General features: G+C 45.0%; 1 long non-coding RNA gene across 1 annotated transcript in view; it reads right to left on the reverse strand.

Annotated features, from left to right (window-relative positions):
• The window catches only part of Gm46155, a 31,012-nt gene that overhangs the window by 4,014 nt on the left and 14,135 nt on the right, over positions 1-12,863 (reverse strand). The gene's annotated exons all lie outside the window — the stretch shown is intronic.

Consider the following 12,863-nt stretch of genomic DNA (forward strand, 5'->3'; position numbering starts at 1 on the left):
CCTTCCTTTCTTTCCTCCTTTTATCATCTATATCGTAAAGAGAAAAATATACTCTCAATAGAAAGATACATCTCTCATAGTTGTATTAGATGCTAGCTTGAGTTGAAGCAACAGATTTGCGAGTTGAAGTTGACATGTTTATGGGCCTTCTACTTAAGTGTGGCAATGTGCACACTTAATCAGAGAGGAAAGAGAACACCCTCACCATTCCGAGGCCTCTGAAATAGTATTTCGGGCATAACCAGAAGCAAAACTGCCTGGAAGTTATTTAAAGGCACGGATAAACATTTGAGAACCTGCAGATACACTGGGGTTTACACTTTTCCCACAAAAGATCAACATTTGTCTAAGTCAACTTGCATGCCTGATGTGGAGGCATGCAGATGGGAAAATGCTGACATGGTGAACAGGGCCAAGAGGTGTAAGATTTAAGGCTATTATCGCTCACTGTCGAGACCAATGACTCGTCAAAGTAGAGGAGATTGGTACAAACCCAACAATGCCGTTCCCTGGCAATGGAAGCACAAGAGCAACCTCCACCAATTATTTAGGATCTTGTTTTTCTGGACAATGCTACTGATTGCTCCTTGGCTGTGATGTCCTTATAAGAATTGAAGTTATTGTGTCCCTCTGAAAAGTGCAGCTCAGACAAGGCTTCTATGCATAACACGCACATTTCCCAGGACAGTGAACACAGACAAGGTGTGTGGGAAGAGGCGTGTTTTGCAAACCTCTTGACTTATGGAAATACACACATCCTAAAACCCACCAAGAGATATGAACAGGACTAACTCTTTCCTGGAAGATGGCTTAGAAATCTCTCCATGGAAATGGTATCGCTATTAGTTCAAACAAAAGATCCTGATAGAGAAAGGAGCCTCAGATACTACTAAAGTGAACGCCTTTTATTTCTTAAAAAAATAATAATCTTTTTTTTAATTGTGTGTGTCTGTGTGTGTGTGTGTTTGTGTCTGTGTGTGTCTGTATGTGTCTGTGTGTGAGTTTGTAAATGTGAGTACAGTGATCACACAGGCCCAAAAGGGAATTGGATGCTCTGAGGCTGGGATTACAGGGGGTTGTGTGCTACCAGAGGTAGGGGCTGGGGCACTGTTCCAACTCTCAGCAAGAGTAGATTCTTAACTGCTGAGTCATTTCTCTAGGAGAACTCTAGAGGAGGAAGAGGAGGAGGAGGAGGAGGAGGAGGAGGAGGAGGAGGAGGAGGAGGAGGAGGAGGAGGAGGAGGAGGAGGAGAGAATGGCTCAGTCAGTAAAGTTCTAGCCCCAAAAGGATAAGGACCCAAGTTCTATCCCCTAGAGCCTCCATAAGAAAACGAGACATGGTGGCTTGTGCTTAGGAGTCCAGCACTGGAGAGGCAGAAACACCACGGGAATCCCTGCAGATTCATAGATGAAAATTAAGGTGGAGAGGCACAGCAAAAGACACTGAATGCCAACCTCTGGCTTCCACACACATGTGCACACATATGCAGGAGTATTTACATACATGCAAATAAAGAAACAACATTTTTAAAAAAGAAAAAAAGAAGATGAAGAACGTTAAACTAATGTACTCCTAGCATCTGTCAGCCATAGGGTTGCTGGGATAATGAGAACAGTAAAATTGAGGGCACGCTCATCGCTATTGGCGTGAAGGTTCCATTCATAAGCGCTGCTTGTTTTAATAGGTTTATTGCATCGTTGTGGGCATGTGCTATTGCACTGGATGGATATGCTGTGAATATTTTTATAATTGTGGATAGTACAAAAGTCATTTTCTGTTAGATTGCACAAATCCATTCCATTAGGAGACGGATACATTATTGTAACAGGATTAATGTGCCACACATAAACATAACCAGTCATATTCTGTTTGATAAATTATCTCATTTTAATCGGAATGTAAAGAGATTTGGGGATAACTCCTCGTTTGATTTGCATAATTGTATTATAGACAGGCAAATTGCATTATATTCTTCATTAACAATAAATGGCTTGTATAACTATTGTATTTTTGAAGGCACTGCTCTTACATGCGTCCCGCAATTTGTCATTTGGTGGCATTACCCAGGAGTTCAGTGGGAAGAGAGGAGGCTGAAAAAGATCACTTGATTTCGGTTTAGTCCAGCTAATGTCTCCTCAGCCGACTGTGCCACAGCTGTGCTATTGTTTGTTTTAACAAATTGCAACCCAGTGGCAGAGAACTTCTTTTAAAAATTCTCTAATGTGCGGACAATTCAGCCCTTATAGATTTCCACAACAGAAATGTCAGCGCTCCTAACAAACTCCATGTATGAGAATGTGAATTAAAATTAAATTAGAACCATACGATTGATTTTATGTTTGACTCTGGTAGATGCCCTCTCTGAGGGAGCCTGCCTTTCCTCTCTGCAGCCCAAACAAAAGCTAACAAGTTGTATTTCCTCGTGGGAAGCAGCGGTGTTTACAGTCACTCAGTGGTGATTATTGCTGGCTCCAGGAGGCTCCCTAATGACAACTGTCAGCAACCCCTTCAACCCCTTAAAACAATTGTGTAGACCTCTTAGCATTTCCATGGTACTGCAATGCTTGCCTTTGTGGGTCAGGAAGAGACTCCCCTTCTCTGATAGCTACCCTTTTCACTGGGGACCCTTCAGCCTTGCAAGAAGAGACTTGGGTCTAACATCTTGGCTGCACTGCCACACCCAGCCCAGAGCTGACAGTGGCACAGTCAGGTCTTAAGCTTGCACTAAACATATGAATGAATAAGTGAGCAGATGAATGGACATAGAAATTCATCAAAATTCCTAAGGTTTCCAGGTGGAAACCTGCCTGGGGGTTGGGGGGGAGGACCTTCCCACTCTAACAAAATCCTTTCTTCTGCCTCCTCCACTTGATGGAAAGCAAGACTCTCTCGACACCTCCTACCAATTCCCTCCCTTGCACTCAGCGCTTGAAAGCTTCCAAGACACCTTGATCTTTATTTCATTAGTGCCTCAGAACAGCCCTGTGACACAGGTAGTAGAAGCAAAGAACTACACTAAAGAAATAACAGTTGCCTGGAGGATGCATGCGGGCTTTGGGGGGAATTGTGAGGGAAGATCACAAAAGCTGAGCCTGTCTGTCTGTCTGTCTGTCTGTCTGTCTGTGGGGGTATGTCTCCATGTGTGTATGCGCACGCTCGCACGTGCATGCTCCTGTACATGTATATTTGCATTCCTGTGGAAGCCATAAGTTGAGTTCTTCCTCAATTGTTTTTGAGACAGTCTGTCACTGAACTGATTATGCTAGACCCATATGACCAGTGGTCTCCAGGGCTTCTCCTGTCTCTGCCTTCTAAGTGTCTGGATTATAGGTACTCAGGCCACGCCAAAAAAAACTTTTCACAAATGTTCCAGAGAGCCAAACTTGGGTCTTCAAGCTTGGGTCAGCAAGCCCTACTGAACCTGACCACCCCACAGCTACCTTCTTTGCTCTTGCCATCTTTCTGTCCCCACTGAGAGATGTGTTCTGTGCTCGGGATCATCTTCTTTCTCCTGCTATCTCTCAAACTCCTACGCTGCTTGGGACCCAGGGCTACTGACCAGTCCTGTATCTCTGTCCTTGCAGGGAGTGGTTAGCTTCTCATTACTTCTCTGGGTTCTATCCTTTTAGAGGGGACTACCCAGCTAGCTAGCTTGGTTATTGGAAATTCCATACATACAAGCACACTCATTCAAACTGACAAGACAAATTTTCTCTCTCTTAACAAACACCCATGCTGTGGTAGTTCAAAGATGATGTCAAGAGGCAGGTACTGATCCTTGAAGGGACCCCTCTCCTCTCCATTCCCCGGGCTCTCAGGCTTAGAAGGCTTCTGAGTCAACCTTCTCTACATGGTATTTTCCGACCCAAGACCCTACGGCTTCCTGGAAGTTGGTTTCTGCACATATTGCTGCTCCTTTCTCTACATATCCTAGATATTTTCAGGGACCTTCTGGTCTGCAGCAGCTCATTCAGTATATGTCAGGGTGCTGAGGGGGGCGGGAGCCCCACCATTTTACAAGTTCTGGGTGGTGTGATATATAGTGTGTTTGCTCCAACTTTGGACCCTTTCAAACTCCCTCGAGCCTCCGTGTGAAGTTCCCATCCCCAGATGCTTCGCTAGGGGTCATTCCACCGCAGCTGAGGCTCTGAGCACTTGAGGCAGGCCTTGAGGGGGTGTACAGAGACTTCTGCACGGATGAGTTAAGTCAGGGGTCCAGAGAAACCACAGCCTGGCAGGCTTTGTACAGTGAACCCAATCTTTAAAAGAGGAAAGGAAAGGAGGAGAGGGGAGGGGAAGAGACAGAGTAGGAGAAGAGACGAGAGTAAAGAAGTAATGGAGTGTACAAAGGGGAGGATAGAGGAGAAAAGAGAAAAAGAGGAAGGAAGGAAAGGAAAGAGGAGACAGAGCACAGAGGAGAAAAGAGAGGAGAGAAGAGAAAGAGAGGGAAAGATAAATACAGGAAAGGAAGAGAAATACAGTCACATAACCAGAGAAAAGTCCCTCTTCTAACCAGTCACACAGGGAGACAGAAGATAAATATGCTTTGCTGGCAGAAAGACCACAACAGGTCAGGGTTTGCCTGAATGCCCTAGAGACAGCACTTGGGAACATCTTCTCTGTGGACTGTGATGAATCCAGAGAACACTTTGCATGCCTCTGAGGATTGAGAGATTTGGTAATGCTAGGAAACACCACCATTCCAGGCAGGAGAAAAGCAATGCTTCCATGAAGGCTCTGGGATTAGTACCAGATTCTGTTCTCAAGCTTAAATGAAAATGGGTGGAAATGACCAGAGACAGTGAGAGGAGAGGCAGTGGAGGCCTGTGCAGGACTGGTACACAGATTCCCAAAGCCTTAACTCAGCCACACTCACAGGATACAGAGGTGTCCTGGGGCTATAATACAAAAGCTGGTGATGAGATCGCCTTCTCTCTGGGGTCTTGTAGCCAGAAAGACCCAAGTATCTACTGCTGTCTGTGGAGTGTGATTAATTAAGGTAAGTGAGAGTCTAAGTCCTAAGTATGCTCTGGGATTGCGAACTCGGCATAAGTCACTCAGCATCTGTAGAACTCAGTACCAACACTGAACACACTGGATTTCAGCTTCCTCACGTCTCTGAAGAAATCACTCTGCTGGACCCTCCTGCTCCTGAGACTCCTGGCTGCCAGAGACAAATACTCTAGAATCGCTGTTTATAAGCCAGGGGACATAGAGCGCTCACAGGACACCCTTAGACCTATGAGCTCCAACCTTCTCACTGAGGGCTACAAGCTGCTATTGCTGTAACTGGCTTAGGGTAGCATCGCAAGATTCACAGAAGCTCTTGTAAGTCTTTGATTTTTATCCAGGCACAGGCATCTGCTCCACAATGACCTTTCTGTTGCAGATAGACCACGGTTCCACACATTTGTGTAATAGAGAGAGCTGGATAGATGGCTCAGTCACTGAAGTGCTTGCTGTAAAAGCAGGGAGAGATGACTGCTGAAGCTCAGCTAGCCTTCTCGTTTTAATACTGTCCAGGGCTGTAGACTATGGAATGGTGGGGGCTGCCAGTCGATCTTCTCACCTCAATTAACCCAATGTAGAAGCTCAGAGACATCTCCAAAGGTGTGTCTGCTAGCTAATTCTAGGTCCTGTAAAATGAACAGTAAATATGAACTGTCACGATTATCTAAGTCTCTATCGTGGGTGATAGGGGCATCACAGAGAAAGCGTGGATAGAGACGGCCACCCAGATTTCATAATCTCTGGAATAAAAGGGGGGAAAGAAGAGAGAGGTGACTGGAGGGAGGGAGGGAAGGAAGGAAAGATGGAAGAAAGGAAAGAGTGAAGGAAGAAAGAAAAGAAAGGAGGGAAGAAGAAAGGAAGGAAAAAGCAGTCAGATAGAGGAAGAATGACCAACCAAGTACGGGAAATACCCTGACCTGTGTAGGTGGTGGGGACAGGGCTCTGACTTCTGAACCTCCCATCTTCTGGTTCTTCAGGCTGAATCCACAGAGGGGCAGTTCAGACGAGGAGAGGAAAGAGAATCCCTAACGCCTTTTCTCTCCATAAGCCCCAAGCAAGAACAATGCAAATGAAATGTAGTCTTTCCTTTTATCATGCAAGGAGCATAATTAGGAGACAATGAGGAATGACAACTAATAATGAACATCTTTTCTTCCTAATTAAAATTTAACGACTGTATTTCTTCCATTATTGCCCAGAGCTGCAGTGTGAAGTGTGTGTTAACAAGACCAGCTTTCAAATTGTGCTGCCACTGCTGCCCATGGCTAGGCCCAGCCCTGTGGTTGCACACCCAGAATGACCTCACCATGACTTCTCTTTAGCTGTAGCTGTGGCCTCAGAGCCCATGACATTGTGCAAAATAAACATAAACAAGTAGTGGTAGTCTACTTTCATGGTGTTCTCTAATATGTAATGATTGACAAGTATTATAATTCCTTGGCCTCCATGGAGAAAATGGGCAGGGTTTAGTGATAATTCAGATACTGGCAACTGCCTGCTGAGTGACGTTGGGCAAACTGCCTAGTGGCTACATCCATGAATCAGCTTCACCTATGAGACAGAAGAAAATATCACAACCATGTTATGGTGTCTGAACACAGGGCATAAAATGGCTCAATATTGGGGTGGGGGTCAGAAAAGGTTGTAGATGCCTTCATCTGCAGAGCTTTTGATCATCTTCTGAGCATTCTGGGGTGTGTGTGTGTGTGTGTGTGTGTGTGTGTGTGTGTGTGTGTGTGCTAGTATATTTAAGTGTAGAAGGCAGAGGTCAACTTCTGGTGTCTTCCTTAATTTCTCTCTGCCTTATTTTTTTGAATGAGGATCTCTCATTGAACCTAAAGCATACTGATGCAGCTAGACTAGCTGTCAAGAACAGGGATTAGACAGTGACAGCTGTGCCCTGCATTTTAACACAGGTTCTAGGGGAATCAAACTAGATCTTCAAGCTTCTACAGAAAGCATTGTATCATTGAGCCATCTTTTCAACTCCCATAGAAATTCTTTACCAAAAAAAAAAAAAAAGAAAGAAATTCTTTACCACTCTCTGCATTCAGATGATTTCCTTGTGTATACCTTTGCACACCTTTGCACACGAGATTCACTCCTACACTACATTTCCCAGACTTCATTGTCCTTAGAGGGCAAAAATGGCTGAAAATGAAAAAGAGGCTTTGATTTGAGACAGAGTGATAGAGTGACCAGAGATCCACATGTCATTGGAACAGAGTGTGGCATGCGGGCTGTCAAGGGGACAGCTGAAGCTACAATCTCTTGATGGTGTCAGAGGACAAAGTTGCTTTGGCAAGCTGGTTCTCCTGAGAACTCAGCTAGATCTCCTTGTGAGTCTGACTTCTCTAGCTATATAAGTTCCTACAACAGCCACAGTAAATTGTGTTATTTTATGTATCTGCATAGATACACAGTAGATTATGAACCTGCAACTTCAGGCTCTGATCCTTACAGGAGGTGATATGAACACAGCCTCTTTATCTGTTGTAGGAGAAGTGTTGGCAAGAATATCTAGTGATTATTTTGTAGTTGGAGGAATGAGACCCAGGATCTACATATAACTTGTGTTAGTTGCTTTTTGCTTTACTGGGACAAGATACCTACCCAAACTTACTTAAGGTAGCAAGGGCTTATTTTGACTCTCAGTTTGTGGGTACAGCCCATAATGGGGGGGAGTCACTGCAGCAGGGGTGTGAGGCAGCTGGTCTCATGGCGTCTGTCCTCAGGAAGCACAAAAAGGTGGATGCTGAAGTTTAGCATCATTTAAGTCTAAGACCCTGGTCCATGGCATGATGCAACTTCCAGTTAGGAGGTAAGTCTTCCTACCTCAGTTAACATAGTCTCTCACATAGATGCTTGAAGGTGTGTCTCCTTGGCAATTCAAGTTGACAATCAGCATTAACCACACAAAGGTATGTATATGGAGGTCTACCACCCACAGGTATCTGCCAACTCCCCTCTTTTCCCATCCCTCTGCCAGCACACCAGGTTCCAACCTAGAGTCTTCTAATAAGACTGCCACAGTAACTCTGGGTCACTCTCCCACAGCCAAGGTGAGCCTCAGCATAGCAGTCACCTCCCTTTCTCTATCTACATTCTTCCTAGACCTTGCTTTGTCTTTGACAAAATCAGAAATTCTTGCCATGACCCACAGAAACATACATGATCAACAACCTCCTGTCTGCCTTCCACCACTCCCTTGACACACACTGGCCACCATGTACTTGATCTATGCAGTGCTCCTGAAAGGGCCTCTCACTATCATACTTGCTTCACAATTGGGAAGATGCCCAACCTGATACCCTCTCAACCCACCTTCTTGTACTTTTTAAGTCTGGTGTGCCTTCTGCGGACACCTTGGATATCTTTGTTGTCCACGGGTTAGGGAAGGGCTGTTGAAGTGTTCTCACCACTTCCCTTCACTGTACCTAAGCCCCTTATGGGAAGTTGGTCTGCTGGATATTTGTGATCAGTGGCTACCACCCATGCTGTCCTTAGCCTTGCATGAGCCTGGACAGAGGTGTAGACACATGATGTAACGAGTGTTACTTCTATGCTAAAACAGCTCTATCCACCAACCAAGGAGAAACAAAGGGCAATGTGGCCCTCTAGGGAAGGGTTTTGATGGGGTCAGAAAATGAGAGCATCATAGGACCTGAAATTCTGCCCTCTCAATACACATATTGAGTTGATGTTATGTAAGGAGAGAAAAAGAGAGACAGAGACAGAAAGAGAGACAGAAAGACAGAGAGACAGAGAGGGAGAGGGGGGAGAGGGAGGGGTTGGAGGAGGGGGTAGGGGTAGGGGGTGGGGGTAGGGGTAGGGGGAGAGAGAGAGAGAGAGAGAGAGAGAGAGAGAGAGAGAGAGAGAGAGAGAGAGAGAGAGAGAATTGGGACTGGGACTATGGCTCAGTGGATAAAAGTCATAAAAACCGAAGTTTAGATACCCATGGAAGTTCACATCTGTAATACTAGAATTTCTTTGATGAGTTGTGATCCAGTGAGTGATAGGATAAAGCTGAAAGCTCACTGTTCAGATAGTCTGATATAGATAGTGGTGGGAAAGACAGAGAGAGAGAGAGAAAGAGACAGAGAGACAGGGGGAGACAGAGACAAAGAGACAGAGATATTTGAGTTTCATTATGTTAAAATACCTAGATTTAGGTCTCTAAGCACACACTAGCTAGAGAGCCCTGTTGGGATGCTGAGGGAGTAGACAGACTGTGCTCCCTCCTCTGTATCCCAGCCCTGAGCACCTCATGGCCCACTGGAAGCCTGACTGCATCACTGCATGACTGACAGAGAAACATTGACAGGCCAGGAATACAAGTCTAAATGTGGTAGGATATTAGCCAATTCAAATACCAGGATATGTGTCAGGAACAGAAATGGACTATCCTTCAACAAGCTCATAGTTGCAAAATGCAGACCTGGTGGTTCCTGGTAATGAACGACCAAAAACACAGTATTTCCACACAGCCACCCTGCATGTGCCAACGTCTTCTTTCCTTCTCCCACCGGGAGTCCGCTGAATTCCCAGGGAGATCCTCTAGAGAAGGGAACACAGGGCCCCATTTTCCCCTCCATCGTAAATAGCTGAGTAACTTGATGGCTCAATTGGAAGCACTGGAGTGTAGGCACTATTTCCTCTCTCCATGCCTGTGTGTGCTTCAACTGATGTGTATATTTGTACTGTGCATGCATATGTGGAGAATGAACCTCACAGTGCAGCTAAACTGAAACCAAATACACAATGTGGTCCCGTTTCCTGGCAGGGGGGACTATAAAAACCCTTCTTAGGATTATAAAATTTTAGAACTGAAAAGAACTGTAGAAACTGTTCTGCTGCCACGTCTTATTTTATTGTTGGGGAAACTGAGGCGAGGACAGCCAAAAGGGACAGCCAATAGACTAGCTCCTAGCTCCTACCAAAATAGTTACTTCATGCAAAGACCAGACTGGTTTCCGAGCCTCCATTCCAGGGACGCTCCGACTTCTTTAGTTTGAGATTTTTGTTTTCCTATCGTTTAAGGAATCTAATAAAGTAAGGACCACAAGAGTCTTTAGAGTGTGGTTGTGAGTGCGCACAGGACTTGGCCCCATAAGAGTCTGTTATAAACAGCAAAAAGGATGGCCAGCAGCCTCTTGTCTTGCCTTTGGGCTCATATACAGATTCCTTTTTTTTTTTTGTCCTGTCCCTGAGACCTACATCCAGCTCAGCCCCAGTGTAAACTCTCATTATAAATACCATTTCATAAATACTGATTATGATCCAAAAACAAATGCAAGAAGTGATTTCACACACTCCTAATTACCACACTGCATAGAGGTATGTTTGCTCAACTACAAGTGAGAGAATGGAGGCCTAAGGAGGCTCAGGAGGAGAGAAGAGCAGGTTTAGTTGGTAGAGTATTTGTCTTGTGGTGAGATGTTCTCATTGGATGCCATTAACAGCTCAGTACTCTGCCATCTCTTCCTCAGTGGTACATGGTCTCTTTTTTTGCCTGGACTTCTCTCTCCAGATGTGATGGCGTGCCTCCACACATAAATTCACGAGTCTAGGTTCGCCACAAAGCTCATAGTGTTCTACTGTGGAATGCTGACACTAGAAAGGGACACATGAAGTCCTGTGTTCAGCCCTGGAAGTCATCTGCATGTTAATGCTGGTCTTTCCTTAACACCCATATACTTCCTAGATACAGTTCTGGACTCATTTTAATTTTCTGCCATAGAATACACACCACTATGACTGGAGAGGGTATAGGAAATAAACCATTTAAAAATATTATATACATAATTCATGTATATTGTATGTAAATATATATATATATATACATTCTATATAAGTGGTGATATAGTTAGCCTGTATATGCATTCAGCCTGTGTATATGTGTATGTGAGTGTATCTAACATCCACACACATTTATCCCAACTCTAATTGTTCAAAACTAATTGTCTACAATACATGAAGACTGAACAACTACTTATTTTTTCTCACCAGGGTATGCTTAAATCAAAGGAGAACATCATCTGCTTAGCACCATAAGCTTCCTGTTCTCAAAACTCAGTCCCTCCCTCCTGTGGGCTCCACATGGCCCCAATTTCTTGAGTAAGACCAACCCACTCATACACCTTGTACTTCCAACCAACCTAACTTTTCCGGCTTCCCAGGTTTCTGATGAATGGTAGTTGCATCTTCCCACACTACACCAGCCTTCCAATAGCAACTCTTAATTTGCAAATATATTGGCCAATAATCCATGTGTAGAACTAACTCTGTTTCCCAGAGTCCTCCGCACCATCCTTGCTATAACACCTTTCCTTTTTATGAATTTACTACCCCAGTGACACTCAGGAGTGGTCTGAAGAATGTGCTTTTCCCTACACAAATGCATGTACGCATGTTGCATGCATGCATCACACACACACACACACACACACACACACACACACACACACACATGCACACATACACACAGAGACAGAGACAGGAGCCTAGACCATATTCACTTCACTCCCTTCTGACCTTCAGCTGCTCTGTCCTACTCACTCCAAGGAAACAGACAGGGAGGACAAGGGTCTTCCTAAGATCAGTCAGTTGTCTGTGACGCTCTCAGATATGCACGCCACTGAGGAAAGTCTGTGTTGGGATTCTTCTACTGTGGTTTGGAAGAAGGAGGGAAGGACCAGGTAGAGAACAGTGGACACAGACAGGAACTATTTAACCGATGCTCTTCCACCAGACCACAGGCACTTTATTAAATTGTTCAGTGTGACACACGATCACATGAGGATTGGTGCAACCCATCTCCATGCAGACGGAATATCTCAGCAACAGGAGTTCTGTGGGTCATAGCATAGGAAGCATATTGTGGTATGATGGCCAAGAGACTGGGGAGAGGATTCAGTAGTTAAGAGCATGCACTGCTCTTGCAGAGGACTAGAGGTCAGTTCCCAGAAGCCAGGTCAGGTGGCTCATAACCACCTGTAACTCCAGTCCAGTGGAGCCAGTATCCTCTTACTGCCTTCACTGAGTACCTGAACACACACACACACACACAGAGAGAGAGAGAGAGAGAGAGAGAGAGAGAGTAATATGTGTCAAGTAGCTCCTGGCACTATACCTTAAGCACTGGGCAGTGCTCACCCACAGTAGTTGTTTGGGTGGCCACTTGTTTTTAAGATGTGTTTTTCATTTTAAGTTATATGCATATGTATCTCTCTCTCTCTCTCTCTCTCTCTCTCTCTCTCTCTCTCTCCCTCCCTCCCTCCCTCCCTCCCTCTCTCCCTCTGTGTGTGTGTGTCTGTCTGTCTGTCTGTCTGTCTGTCTGTCTGTCTGTCTCTGTCTGTGTCTCTCATACTTTTTTAAAATACAGTCTTGTGGACTGGAGAGTTGGCTCAGTGGTTGAAAGCACTGCTGTTCTTGTGAAGAGCTCAGGTTTAATTCCCAGCACCCACATGGAGGCCCATCACTTCCTCAGGCACCAAGCATACATGTGGTGTTCAGACATACGTGCAGGCAAAGGACTTATATGAATAAAATAAATCTAAAAAAATTTAAACACAGTCTTGTGTATTCCAAGCTCACCTTGAATTCAGTATGCAGCTTAAGATGATAGTGAATTTCTGAACCTCCTGCCAGTACCTCCCAAATGCTGAGTTTACAAGCATGTACCACTATGCCCAGTTTGCAAATACCTGGGGACGGGGCCCCAGGGCTTTATGTGTGCTAGCCAAAGGCTCTGCCCACTGAGCTCCATCTCCAATCCAGTGTGCACTATCCTAAGCTTCACAGTGCTCCAAGATGAGCACCGCCATCTTCAGAACAGGACTCCAGTAAGAAAG

This window comes from Mus musculus, chromosome 1 (assembly GCF_000001635.26).
Source record: "Mus musculus strain C57BL/6J chromosome 1, GRCm38.p6 C57BL/6J".
In the NCBI taxonomy this organism is placed as follows: domain Eukaryota; kingdom Metazoa; phylum Chordata; class Mammalia; order Rodentia; family Muridae; genus Mus; species Mus musculus.